General features: G+C 42.0%; 1 non-coding gene across 1 annotated transcript; it reads right to left on the bottom strand.

Annotated features, from left to right (window-relative positions):
• Positions 1–10,096: 10,096 nt before the first annotated feature.
• Positions 10,097–10,178, bottom strand: trnas-gcu (transfer RNA serine (anticodon GCU)). The gene has a single exon. It is a non-coding gene; the product is annotated as a tRNA-Ser (tRNA).
• Between the last annotated feature and the right edge of the window lie 3,332 nt (positions 10,179–13,510).

Below are 13,510 nucleotides of genomic sequence, written 5' to 3'. Positions count from 1 at the left end.
ACAGATAAAGCAAAGTGTTCCATTCCTGACAGATTTTCTTCTTGTTTAGATTCAGTGATTGAAATTAATTCAATCCTTATCTGACCTCCACTCTGTCAAGGCCTGCGATCCGACCTGAACCCGACGACCTGTGTCGGGTTCGGGTCATGTCGGGTCGCTCTTCCGGTTCTGGCTTTCGGGTTCAGGTCAGGCTGGGTCCAGGTTGGACTGAGTCCGGGTCGGACACACACAGTAAGTATTACATTTAACTCTGCTGGGAAGTTGATTTTAATAAGTGTCAAAAGTTGAAAAGCCAACCAAAGCCGGGAGTCCGAGTCATTAAGGAGGGAAACTCTGAGTCTGCGCAGTGAGCAAGTGAGCATCTCGATGATGTCATTGCGCTCATGCTGCAGCTTCCTGTCGGTTCGGAATCGGGGGGTAGATAAAGTGAACATTTCGGTGGTCGGGTAAGGCGCGGGTCGGTTCGGGCGCGGGAATAAATGGAGATACTCGTGCCGGGTCGGGCTTGGGTCCAATGTGGTTCTGTCAGGTTCGTGTCGGGTATTTTTTCCTGACCTGAGCAGGCCTTTACCGCTCTGTCAGTTCCGTGCCTTATTTAAACTATTACTTGGAGTTCTGTTTTACAGGGTCTCGGCTGTTTAAGTGTTTCCCAGACCCACTACTCTGATTAATCAGACATTTTGTTGCTAACTGCTGCTGCTACAATTGAAATGTAAAAAGGAATTTCCAGTGACCTGCAACCAATGGACAAATACATTTCAGAAAGTTAAAGCTCATTCACCAATCCACAAATGTGTCTTTCTGCTTATATTTATAAACAACTCCTTCTCTCCACTATGAGAACTATACAATCACTCCAGTTATTTGAAAGTTAGTATCAGATGTTCCAGTTCATCAATTTTAAAACTGCAGCAGGTATTTTCCAGAAAACTTCTCTGTTGGAACCTCAGTCCCATTTAGATTGAAAGTGGACAATTAATGTATTCACTTGTTCATTGTGGACAGGTGTCTGACTTAGAATAAATCTCATTAACTTTCAATGAGGTGGCAGTATTTCTGTGCTCCCATTTTACACAGACTGTCCTGTTCATGCACCACGTTTTTATTCTCCTCTCCCATTCTCCACAGGATACAGATTACAAGCATCATCAATCTAGCTGTTGAAAAGCATTGGAAGAATCTGGTCACACAGGTATTGAAACATTCATTATCTTCCATTTTACAAGTTGGTTGCTTTAAACACAGTACGATGTGTAATCATCTTGAAAAGAGATTCTCTTCAATATCCAAAACAAATTGAATTACAAACCTGACAGACAAACACAGGAGAACAAATGACTAGTGAACACAAACCTCATGGTGCTCATTTTCAGATTTATTGCAGTCATCTTACAAAACAAGTGAAAGAATATTACAGTGAAATGATTTGGAAAGTAGGTGTGACTTTTGTTGGTGCCTTTCTTTGCTCTGTTGGTGAAACTTTCTTGCACCTGACTCCTGTTCATGTCTCTGTTTCCTCTATTGAATGAGGAAGCAGGTATTTGATCAGAAATCAACTGGATTGTGTACCTTTGCGAGGGGATTTCTGCACCGTCAGGGCTGGAAACAGGAGTGAGTGAAAGACACTGCATGGAGTTTGATTTTGGACAGAGGGAGAGCAAATCTAACAGGATTGTGCGATATTGGCCTGGATTTTACAGCCCCAATAGCAGCAAACACTGAGACTTTCACTGCTATTGAGGGTCTGAACAGCAGTGCAACTGCCAGTACATGCACACACTAACACCAGCATCTGGAAGTTGTGGTGGTGAGAAATGTGCTTAGAAGGAGCCTCTGATCATAATCGCACCAGCCCACTCTTTAAAGTGACAGGGACCTGTAGTTCAGCAATTTGGGCTCATTGCCCACAATGTACCCTGATTTTTACCTTGGTTGGATTAGAGCCGGTCCCAACAGGCTCAGGGCCTGCTCGGGAAGGACTTTTCTGTTGACACAACAGCTCCACTATTCCAGGAAGACACCGGCAGCAGCAGGGGTCAACTTTAAGAGGGAGTTCAGACATTTTAAATGTTGTATTTTGTTTCTTAATTGTATGTAACTTTTTAGCATGGCCTTATCAGAGTTCTTAAATTTACATCTGACTTTTTATTAACAAGATTGAAGTGCTTTTAAAAGATCTCTAAATATTTATGACTTTTTATCAAGATTTACCTAGCTTCTTTGTAAAGACTCGAGTAATATTGAAGTGACTTTTAAAAACTACATCTTATCCTTTAAAATCCTGCTTACATGTAGATGACATTGTAAGATGGCTTCAGAATAACTTAGACTATCTTTCTAACAGGTACTGCAACAGCTTAAGTCCTACTTTCTGCAAAAGCTGGTGAATTACAAAGAAACAATGTATTGAACATTTTATAAACAGTTGATGCAGATGGAATTCAAATTCATACATGTAAAACAGAAGGAATTAATAATCCATCATCTTAACCTGTCAAACACTTCATCACCCAGCTTTGTGCCAGCAACCCATCACATGTCTTTTTTGCCTCTATGAAAATTTGGGCAGGACGGTCACCTTCAGCTCAGATCCTGACTGTGCAGCCAAATGTGCAATGATGGAAATGCAGCTTCTGTAAGTAAATGGAATTTCCATCACATCAGGTCATGGCCTGTTGGGAATGGAGCGGTGTGAAACATTTCCAGACCATGTCCAACACGTTTCTACTCAGTGTGAAAACCCACCACGGAAAGACTGGAACATACAATCATTTCATCACATCATGATTAACATCACTCAGACACCTGAACCATTAGGTCACTGACGAACTCATGATGACTTCGAATTTCTCATGAAATGACAACTGAACTAACTGACTGGAAGAATTGCTTTAACTCCACATGATCAGAAAGGCACAGCCTTAGGCCGACTTGGCAGATGAATATTGATTGAATAATTTCTGTGTGAGGAATGTTCCAGCATCATAAACCGGGGGAACGTGCTGACTGAGCTGTGTCTTCATCTCTTCTGGGCAGTCGGACAGTTCACCCTTCATTCTGCTCTGATTCACTTTCCCAAAGTGGATCTACAGATTCTTAAATCTGGAGACTCGTTTTCTTATTTTGTTCCTTTTGATTTTTCTTGCTCCTGAATGATAATATATTCTAAACCTCGGATCAACCCTCCCCTTTGCGTCGTGTTATAGTCTTGGTTAAAAGAGACACAAAATGACACAAACACTCTGAAACATACAACACGGTCACACTTTCCTTCAGTGAGATTAATGTTGAGCTGTTTTCCAGGTTAAATGCAACTGCAAACACATTGCTCTCAAAGAAATTGTAGGGGATTGAGTTGCCGTTGAAATATTAGCACTGGACATCTGTCCGAGCAGGAACAGCCATTTCAAACTCACATCCTTCACAAAGGCAACCACTGAGCTGTTTTCTTTTGTGAATGAAATTCATAAGAAAAGTTAAAGTTCACAAGAAAATGGATGTAAATGATTGATAGCTAAACTTTTGAAGCCATGATATGAATCCAAAATTTTCTGATTATTAGACAAACACTCGAACCAATTAAGCTGCTGAGCCAGATCACAAGTGCTGTGACAACTAAGGGCAGAGGAGGGCACTCTTTATTCTCATCCCACTTCTCCACAGGTCACAACATCTATGTGAACTTTTCCCACATACTGATACAGTCAATCATGTACTCTATTTTTCCCAGAATAGAAGACACTGACCAGGTTTCTTTAATGAACAACAAAATTATCCATTTATTGTCGAACAAGTTTTAACTAGTCATGAAGTAAAGCAAAAACACACAGGTGGAAATTTTAAAAGTTCCTTTTTCACCTTTACCAACTTTTAAAGTGCTTTTTCTTATCTTCGAGCCACACACACACACACACACACCGGATAGCTGAAAAAATAAAAGGGATTTTTTTTTTAATTCAGCACTCTGTTGCAGACAAAAAAAACCTCTTGGGCTGTTCATTTGCTCATTTTTGAAGAAATCATCAGATGAGATATGTTGCTCCAAAACTGGAATACAGTCTAACTTCCGAGCATACGTAGACAGGTCACTCGGGTATTTTAGAACAGTTCTTTTCAGAAGGCATTGAGAATTAATTTTTGCAGGCCTTCTTCAAAGACATGCGACAAGATGAATTAACTCAGTGGACTTCTCAGGGTCTTTTAAAGATTTTCTGGAAAACAAACTGGGTTGTGGTCTTCTCTCCTTCCTTGACGATTCTTCAGGCTAACTTTATCAGCTGCTCACTCCAGCAGGTAAAACACACTTACTGCTACAACCAAAGGTTGTGAGTTTTCTGCTGTCTTAGGTTTGCGCTGCTGCTGCCAAGCTTGTCCAATCAAGGGGCATGACTGACTTCACTAACCATATTTCTCCCGGTTACCAGGGTTTCTGTTCTATATTTAACTTGAATCATGTGACAACCAGTAAACATAGTTGCCAAATTGGTTCCTTTGGTGCTCTCTTGAAAAAGAACTGGTCCTACATTTATTCAGTTTGATTATGACTTCTTCAAAAAATATTTTAAAAGAAGAAACAGAATCCCTTCCATAACATCATGTACTTTCCCTGAGCTACAGGTTATTGCAAGTTTCTCTGGCTGTGTTTATTTTAGATGATTTTGTACTCAGGTTCTTTTGGAATCCATGTGTTTGCAGATCTTTGTGAGTGAGAGATGTGGTAATATGCTTAAAAGATTTCCCTGTAAATTATTCGTATCTCCATCTTTCCCCGAACTTAGTACAAACACATTAATATGGGAATCACACACATCAGGCCGTCAAACCTGTCTGCTAAACATTGAAAGGTGACAGTGTTTATTGTGACGGGGTTCCATTTATGAAGACACATATTGATGATTCCCACATGTAAAAATGTGTAAATTATGTTCATGACATAATGACATAAATAAACATTTCCTTGCACTTGCCATGGTTGGCGAACATTTTCTCTGCTGATGCCCCCTGAATATATTAGAGAACATGGTGACGAGGTTGAGATTAAAGTCTGTAAATATAGGCAGCAAACAGCAGCAGGGACTGCAGTGAACAAGATTTACGTGACATATTTGTGCTTATATTGGTGGGTGAAATAAGATACTAAACACACAAAATCCTACATTTGAGCTCGCGTAAAAGATTGCTCTGTCGATGGAGATAGCATCAAAGAATGCTCAGGAATGTTGTCCTATGCCAGTGATCGTAACACACTTCTGGGGAACTTAAAAAAAATGGTAAAATGGGCTTTCACATAACAGATGAAATTTTACACAGAGAAGTGTGAAGTGATACAAATTGGAAGGAAGAATGCCATATAAATGAAACGTTACAATTCTAAACTGGGTGCAGGAGCAGAGAGACAATGTACACCAATGTTAGAAGGATTGAAAAGGTAGCTAAGAGCAAACAGGACACTTGGCTTTATTAATAGAGGCATAGAGTAAAAACATATAAGTTATGCTAAACCTTTATAAAATACTGGGAACGAATGGCCTCCACCTGTACCTCTACAGAAAGCTTCCATTCCAGGTTTACACACACTCATCAGGATCACGCCCCACAGATTCTGCCCTCCAGGCTCAGACACCCACTTCAGGATCACTCTCCACAGATCCCGCCATTCCAGGTTCGGACACCCCCTGCAGGATCACTCTCCATTGATCCCAGCACTATGGGCTCGGAGACCCTCTTCAGAGATCCTAAATCTCCAGACACGGACATCCTTTGAGGACCACTCTCCACAGATTCTGCCCTCCAGGCTCAGACATCCTCTTCAGAATCACTCTCCATACATCCCGCGACTCCACGCACGGATATCTCAATCAGGATCCGATCAAAGAATGTTGCTTGTCACTTATCAGCTCAAGCCTGAATGTTGTTCAGGTCTTGCTGCTTTCAGGCACAGACTGCTTCAGTATCTGAGGAGTTGTGAATCATCAGCGAACATTCCCCCTTCTCACTTATGTTGAAGAGAAAGCCATCAATGAAACAGCTGAGGATGGTTGGGCCTTGGACACTGCCCTGAGAAACTAGGCATCCAGTCATGAAAGGTGGAGGACAATTAAATAACGAACCAGATGAGGAGGCTCCAAAAACATCCCGATCCTCAATGTTGGTGGAGCCGAGCACGTCAGTGCAAAAGATGAAGCTGAAGCATTTGAAACCATCTTCAGTCAGAAATTGCTCAGTGGATGATTCATCTCGGCCTCTTGAGGTCCCCAGCATCACAGCTTCCAGTTTTCATCCAATTTGCTTCACTCCACATAATGGCAAGAAACAGCTGAAGGCACTCGATACAGCAAAGACTATGGGCCCTGACAACATTCCGGCTCTCGTGTAAATCTAAGTTATTTTTGCCTTCAGACTGGTTCAGTAAATATACTGAGTCGGATGTGCAGGTAAAATCAATTACTTTATTTGCGCATTTAGCCGGCTGACTTACTCTAATGCAACGACACTGACTCCACCCAGAGTCTGTCTGGTCCACTAGAGTAAGTGAAGTTTTTTGATACAGGTACTACTGTTTATACATTAAGATTCATGCTATACCCCCTTGTTTAACCAATCAGTGCGATACAATTCGACTTCACCCACGTGGTGACATGCAGTACATCTGTTACTGAGGTTGCAATGCACTCCATTTTCAATACATACTTGTTACTAATAAAATATTGTTTTGTACCAGCAAGAGAAAACAAAGCGGACAAGCAAGCTAATTGGCAAGAGCATAGGAATCATCAATAATCATTCTAGTCTCACTCCCTACATGGATCATGAGTCTGTCTCTACCTTGTGACAAGTAATTGCGGTGCATCCTGCTATCTCTATTAGGTGTACATTCCTGAGTGTTTCGTGCAGTCTGCAGCTACATCAAGTAGTGGCAGTTCACGAAGATAAGAGGGGCCTAGCACTCCTTATCACTCACACAGGGATGGACATCATTTGATTCACAGGAGTCCATTTGTTCCAAACCACAGGGAGTCACACAATCAGGCCATAAAGAACAGCTGTCTTTGCAATTACCAGTGTCGGCTAGTCTTTACAGTCTCACACGCTCTGCCTTTACTTTTAACTATTTCATTGTGGTTTCTGCCACTTAAAATCAAAGCTCAGCAAAGCTACTATTCCTAACTTGGCTATATTTCCCATTAAGCATAGTGCCATGCCTTTCTGCTCACTTCCACACTAGTACTGAAGACTTGTGCTCCAGAACTAGCTGCGCCCTCAGCCAAGCTGTTCCAGTAGAGCTACAACACGGGCATCTACTTGACAATGTGGAAAGTTGCCCAAGTGTGCCCTCTCCATAAAAAAAATGCAGGACAAATCCAATCTGACCAATTGCCGCCCCATCAGTCGACTATCAATCATCAGCAAAGTGATGGAAGATGTCACCAACAGTGCTATCAAGCACCACACACTTCGCAATAATCTGATCATCGATGCTCAATTTAGGTTCTGCCAGGGTCTCTCAGCTCCAGGAAATAATTTGGCAGATAGAGGAGAATGTGGGAAAATGTGAGGTTATCCACTTTGGTAGGAAGAATAGAAAAGGAAAATATTATTTAAATTGTGAGAGATTACAGAATGCTGCGGTGTAGAAGGATCTGGGTGTCCTCGTACATGAATCACAAAAAGTTACCATGCAGGTACAGCAAATAATTAGGAAGGCAAATGGAATGTTACCCTTTATTGCAAGGGGGATGGAGTATAAAAGTAGAGAAGTCTTGCTACAAATGTACATGGTGCTGGTGAAACCACACCTAGAGTACTGTGTACAGTTTTGGTCTCCTTATTTAAGGAGGGATATACTTGCATTGGAGGCAGTTCAGAGAAGGTTCATTGGATTAATTCCTGTGATGAAGGTGTTGTCTCATGAGGAAAGTTGAGCAGGTTGGACCGATACTCATTGGAGTTGAGAAAAATGAAAGGAGAACGTATTGAGACATATAAGATTCTGAGGGGACTTGACAGGGTAGATGCTGAGAGGATGTTTCCTCTCGTGGTGGAATCTAGAACTAGGGGACACAGTTTCAGATTTAGGGCTTTTTCATTTAAGAAGGTATTTCTTCTCTCAGAGGGTCATTAATCTTTGGAATTCTTTACCGCAGAGAGCAGTGGAGGCTGGGTCATTGAATGTATTCAAGATTTTTATCTACAAGAGAGCCAAGGGTTATGTGGGCAGGCAAGAAAGTGGGGTTGAGGTCATGATCAGGTCAGCCATGATCCTATTGAATGGCGGAGCAAGCTCGAGGGGCCAAATGGCCTACTCCTGCTATGAGTTCTTCCGATCTTCTGTTCTTATGATCTCATTGCAGCTTGGTCCAAACAGAGACGAAAGACTGGAATTCCAGAGGAGAGGTGAGAGTGATTGCCCTTGAGTGAGTGTGGCATCAAGGATCCCTCGCAAAATTGAAGTCAATGGGAATCAGGGGGAAAACCCTGCACTTTTTGAAGTCATACCTCGCACAAAACAAGATGTTGTGGTTAGTGGAGGCCAATCATCTCAGCCCAGGACATTGCCTCAGGAGTTTCTCAGGGTAGTGTCCTAGACCCAAACATCCCAGCTGTTTCATTGACGATTTTCTCTTCAACATAAGTCAGAAGTGGGAATGTTAGATGATGATTCACAACTCTTCAGACACTGAAGGAGTCTGTGCCTGCAAGCAGCAAGACCTGAGCAACATTCAGGCTTGAGCTGATAAGTGACAAGCAACCTTCTGGCCACACAAGTGCCAAGCAGTGAACATCTCCAATGAGAGAGAAAAAAAATCTCCCTTTTGATATTCAGAAGCATTATCATCGTTAAATCCCCCACCATCAACATCTTGACCAGAAACGTAACTGGACCAGTTACTATGCTGTGGCTATAAGCGCAGGTCAGAGATTACGAATTCTGCAGCAAGTATCTCACCTCCTGACACCCCAAATCCTGTCCACCATCTCCAAGGCACAAGTCAGCAGTGTGATGGAATACATCCCACTCAACAACACTCAAGAAGCTCAACACCATCCAGGACAAAGCAGCGCACTTGATCGGCACATCACCCGCCACCTTAAACATTCAATCCCTCCACAACCAGTAAACAGTGGCTGCAGTGTGTACCATCTCCATATGCACTGCAGCAACTCGCCAAGTATCCTTCAACAGCACCTTCCAAACTCGTGACCACTACCACCTCGAAGGACAAGGGCAGCAGATGCATGGGAACTCACTACCTGCAGGTTCCCCTCCAAGTCACTCACCATCCTGACTTGGAACAATATAGCCATTTCTTCACTGTTGTTGGGTCACAATCCTGGAACTCCCTCCCCAATAGCACTGTGGGTGTTCCTGCACCAAATGGACTGCATCAGTTCAAGAAGGCAGCTCTCCACCACCTTCTCAACGGCAATAGGAATGGGTAATAAATGCTAGCCTTATTAGCGATACTCACCCCCAAGAATGAGTAAAAACCAAATCACTCTCCACAGATTCCCCACAATCTGGGCTTGGACATTGACTTCAGGAGCACAGAGCTTTATATCACTGCAACATGAGTTCCAATCTTCAGATTCTGTTCACTTTTCACATTATTTTCTACCAGTCCACTAGCTTTTATTAATTCAGTATTCGGGTCTCTGCTCCTCCGCCGTTTCTAACATCTCACCTCTTACAAAAAAACACTCTGATCTATCGTCGGTACTAGATGACCCCTCATTTTAAACTCCATCTGCCAAAGCATTGCTCACTCACTTAATCTATCAAGAAGATTTGAAAATAAATTTCTTGCCAAAGGATAATTTTCGGCATCTGCTCCCTCGCCATTTGCTTTTCCCATTTGTCTTTCACTTGGTGCAAATCCAGAGAAAGTAAAGATGGAAGGAAGGAGGTGGGGGAAAGATCCTGCTCCGTTTCGTGATCCCTATTTGATCTTCATTCCAGTGCAGTTTGGGTGAAGAATTCCAATTGTCTGTCTCAATTTTAATAAAGTATAACAAATTCTGGAATCACTGTCTGGACATTGACAAGAACAGGTTTCGAGGCTGACTTTACACATAAACAATACACTGAACAGTTCATAAACAAGGATGGGATTCCAACCCACGTGTGCAGAGCACAATAGATTAGCAGTCCATCGCCTTAACCTCTCAGCCACCTTGTCAATTGCATAGGCAAAGCTGTCACCTTCAGCACAGCTTCTGGCTGTGCAGCCAGCTGTGTAATGATGGAAATATATCTTCTGTCAGTAAATGAAGTTGGGAATGGAGCGGTGTGAAACATTTCCAGACCATGTCCAACACGTTTCTACTCAGTGTGAAAAACCACCACGGAAAGACTGGAACATGCAATCATTTCATCGCATCATGATTAACACCACTCAGACATCTGAACCATTAGGTCACTGACGAAGTCATGATGACCGAATTTCTCATGAAATGACAACTGAACAAACTGACTGGAAGAATTGCTTTAACTCCACATGATCAGTGACGCACAGCCTCAGGCCAACTTGTCGGGTGATGTAAACAGATATCACTGCTTCTGATCTTCACCAGAACAGAGAGTGAGATGTAACATTGATCATCAAACAGACTGTGAGAGAATACAACAGAATAAAACACATGGAGAGACACTGTGGAATAACAAATAGATTTGATTGGAATGTTGAAATTTTGATTGGAATGGATAAAACACCAGAAACAGCAGGTTAAATTGGGATTCTCATCATTATATTGATCTGGGACAGAAAAGAGAAACTGAAGGAAAGAAGAGAAGAAGGAAGAAAAGAAAGGATGGAACTGTTCAATTTTTTCAGTTTTTTCACTCGCCCATCAAAGCTGATAAAAAAAGTTGCAAATAACAGAGAATTTCACCAAAAAGGGAGATTAAATGTTGCTGAAACCTTGGATCGAAGGATGCCCCAACAGATCACCTATTTAACTGTCTCCTCACTGGGGGATTTCAATCAGTGAGCAATATTATTCTCTACTTTTTTGTTAATTGGTCCCAGAACTGTCACTTGGAATTAATATCTGTGTTCCGACTCCTGAATAATAAAATTGTGGGTTTCTCGATATTTTCTGGACACAGTTCCTGCTGAAAGAACTAAGAACTCTTTTCTAATTTACACAATACTCGAAACACACTCATAAAGCCTGCTAAGCTAGCATCCTTGGTGCTGCTCTCTCTTCTCCCAAACTTCATCTCATGTGACTGTTACATCATCACTCCGACAGTGGGAGAGGTTGCAGGTTGATAGGTAAATTGGCCATTGTAAATTGTCCCTAGTGTAGGTACGTGGTAGGAGAATGGTGGGGATGTGGTAGAGAATATGGGATTAATGTAGGATTAGTAGAAATGGGTGGTTGCTGGTTGGCACAGACTCGGTGGGCCGAAGGGCCTGTTTCAGTGCTGTATCTCTAAATAAGAAAAGGTAAATAAAAGCTACCAGTCGTAAATCAACTCAAACCCATTAGAGAGATAGAGGGAGACTGTCAGAGAACTTCCTGCATCCAGTCCTGACCCTGTCACACTCAGCAGCTTCTCACCCAGACCCCACTCTCATCAACACTGAACATTGTTACCGAGACCCTTCAAATACTGTTTATGAAAGGTAGAAAAATTCAAACTTCATCACAGCTACATTGAATAGAACAAAGTTTAATATCTTCTCGTCGTCACTCGGTAACCACATGAGACAGTCCTTAAATCAGTAGCATAAATTATCAGCTGTAAGAATGTTTGTCATTGGGTTGAATCATTTCTGTGTGAGGAATGTTCCAGCATCATAAACCAGGGGAACGTGTTGACTGAGCTGTGTCTTCATCTCTTCTGTCAGTTGGACTGTTCACCCTTCATTCTGCTCTGATTCACTTTCCCAAAGCGGATCTACAGATTCTCAAATCTGGAGACTGGGTTTTCTTATTTGGTTCCTGTTGATTTTTCTTCCTCCTGAATGATAATATATACCAAACTCGGATGAACATTTCCCTGTGTCCTGGTCTCGGTTAAAAGCGACAAATAACGGCACCAACATTCTGAAACATACAACACGGTCACATTCTGCTTCAGTGAGATTAATGCTGAGGCAGTTTCCGTGTCCAATGCGATTGTGAACAAATTTCTCTCAAGGAAATTGTGAATGATCAAGTATTTGCACTGAATTTCTGTGCAAGAAGGGACAGTTTCAAACAGCCATTCCCAAATCACTTCCTTCACAAAGACAAAGACTGTGCTGTCTTAACGTGTGACTCAACGTCACTAACAAATTTGAACTCGAAGTTCAGGAGAAGACAGAGATGTGAATGATTGACAGTGTAATCTTTAAATCATAATTTTCCGTTTCTTCGTTGAAGTGAGGCTCAACCCTAAGCCACGAGAGATCGCCGAAAGCTACAAACTTGGATCCAGAAATCAGAAAAGTAGTGAAACAGTTGGTGAGTACATTGTGACACTGAAGAATTTATCACCACATTGCAACATTGGCACATTCTTAGACCGTACATTATGAGACAGATCTGTGCTTATATTGGTGGATGAGGAAAGATACTAAACACACAAAATCCCAATTTGAGCTAGAGTGTAAGATTGCTCTTTCCACGGAGATAGCATCAAAGAATGCTCGTGAATTTCGTCCTATGCCAGTGACAGTAACACACTTCAGAGGAACTTAAACACACTGGTAAAATGGGCTTTCACACAACAGATAAAATTTTACACAGAGAATTGTGAAGTGATACAGTTTTGGAGGAAGAATGAGACAATGTACACCAATCTTTTTTGATCAAGGTTTGAAAAGGTTGCTAAGAGCAAACAGGACACTTGGCTTTATTAATTGAGGCATAGAGTAAAAGCAAATAAGTTATGCTAAACCTTTATAAAACAGTGGGGCTGAATGGCCTACTCCTGTACCTCCACGGAAAGCTTCCACTCCAGGCTCGGACACCCTCTTCAGGATCACTCTCCATACATCCCGCCACTTCACGCATGGATATCTCCCTCAGGATCAGATCACAGCTCCACAGTCCTGCCACATCCAGTCGTGAATGGTGGTGGATAATTAAATAACTAACAAGATGAGGAGGCTCCAAAAACATTCACATCCTCAATGATGGTGGTGCTGAGCACGTCAGTGCAAAAGATGAAGCTGAAGCATTTGCAACCATCTTCAGTCAGAAATATTGAGTGGATTTGATCTGTGCTAATTTCAGCTCCTCATGCTCGCTGGTGCCTTGGTTCTCTGGTGCTAATTTCAGAGTAAATCATGCAGCTTGACAATTGGAGCCAAAGAAAAAGACACAGGAGAGGTTGAAAGTGCCAAAACCTGGGATTGAACCAAGAACTGTTTAACTGTTAGTACAGCACGAACTCAACAAAGCTATTTCAACAACACACTAAAGCCACCATTCTGTCACTGCTTTGGAAGACAATATATACATTAAAGTGTTTGTAAAAAGTTACAGAACACAACATGTGAGTAATATTCCCCATTGT

This window comes from Heterodontus francisci, unplaced genomic scaffold (assembly GCF_036365525.1).
Source record: "Heterodontus francisci isolate sHetFra1 unplaced genomic scaffold, sHetFra1.hap1 HAP1_SCAFFOLD_618, whole genome shotgun sequence".
Lineage (NCBI taxonomy): Eukaryota > Metazoa > Chordata > Chondrichthyes > Heterodontiformes > Heterodontidae > Heterodontus > Heterodontus francisci.
The sequence above is the reverse complement of the archived record's forward strand: the minus strand, read 5'-3'. Positions and strand labels throughout refer to the sequence as shown.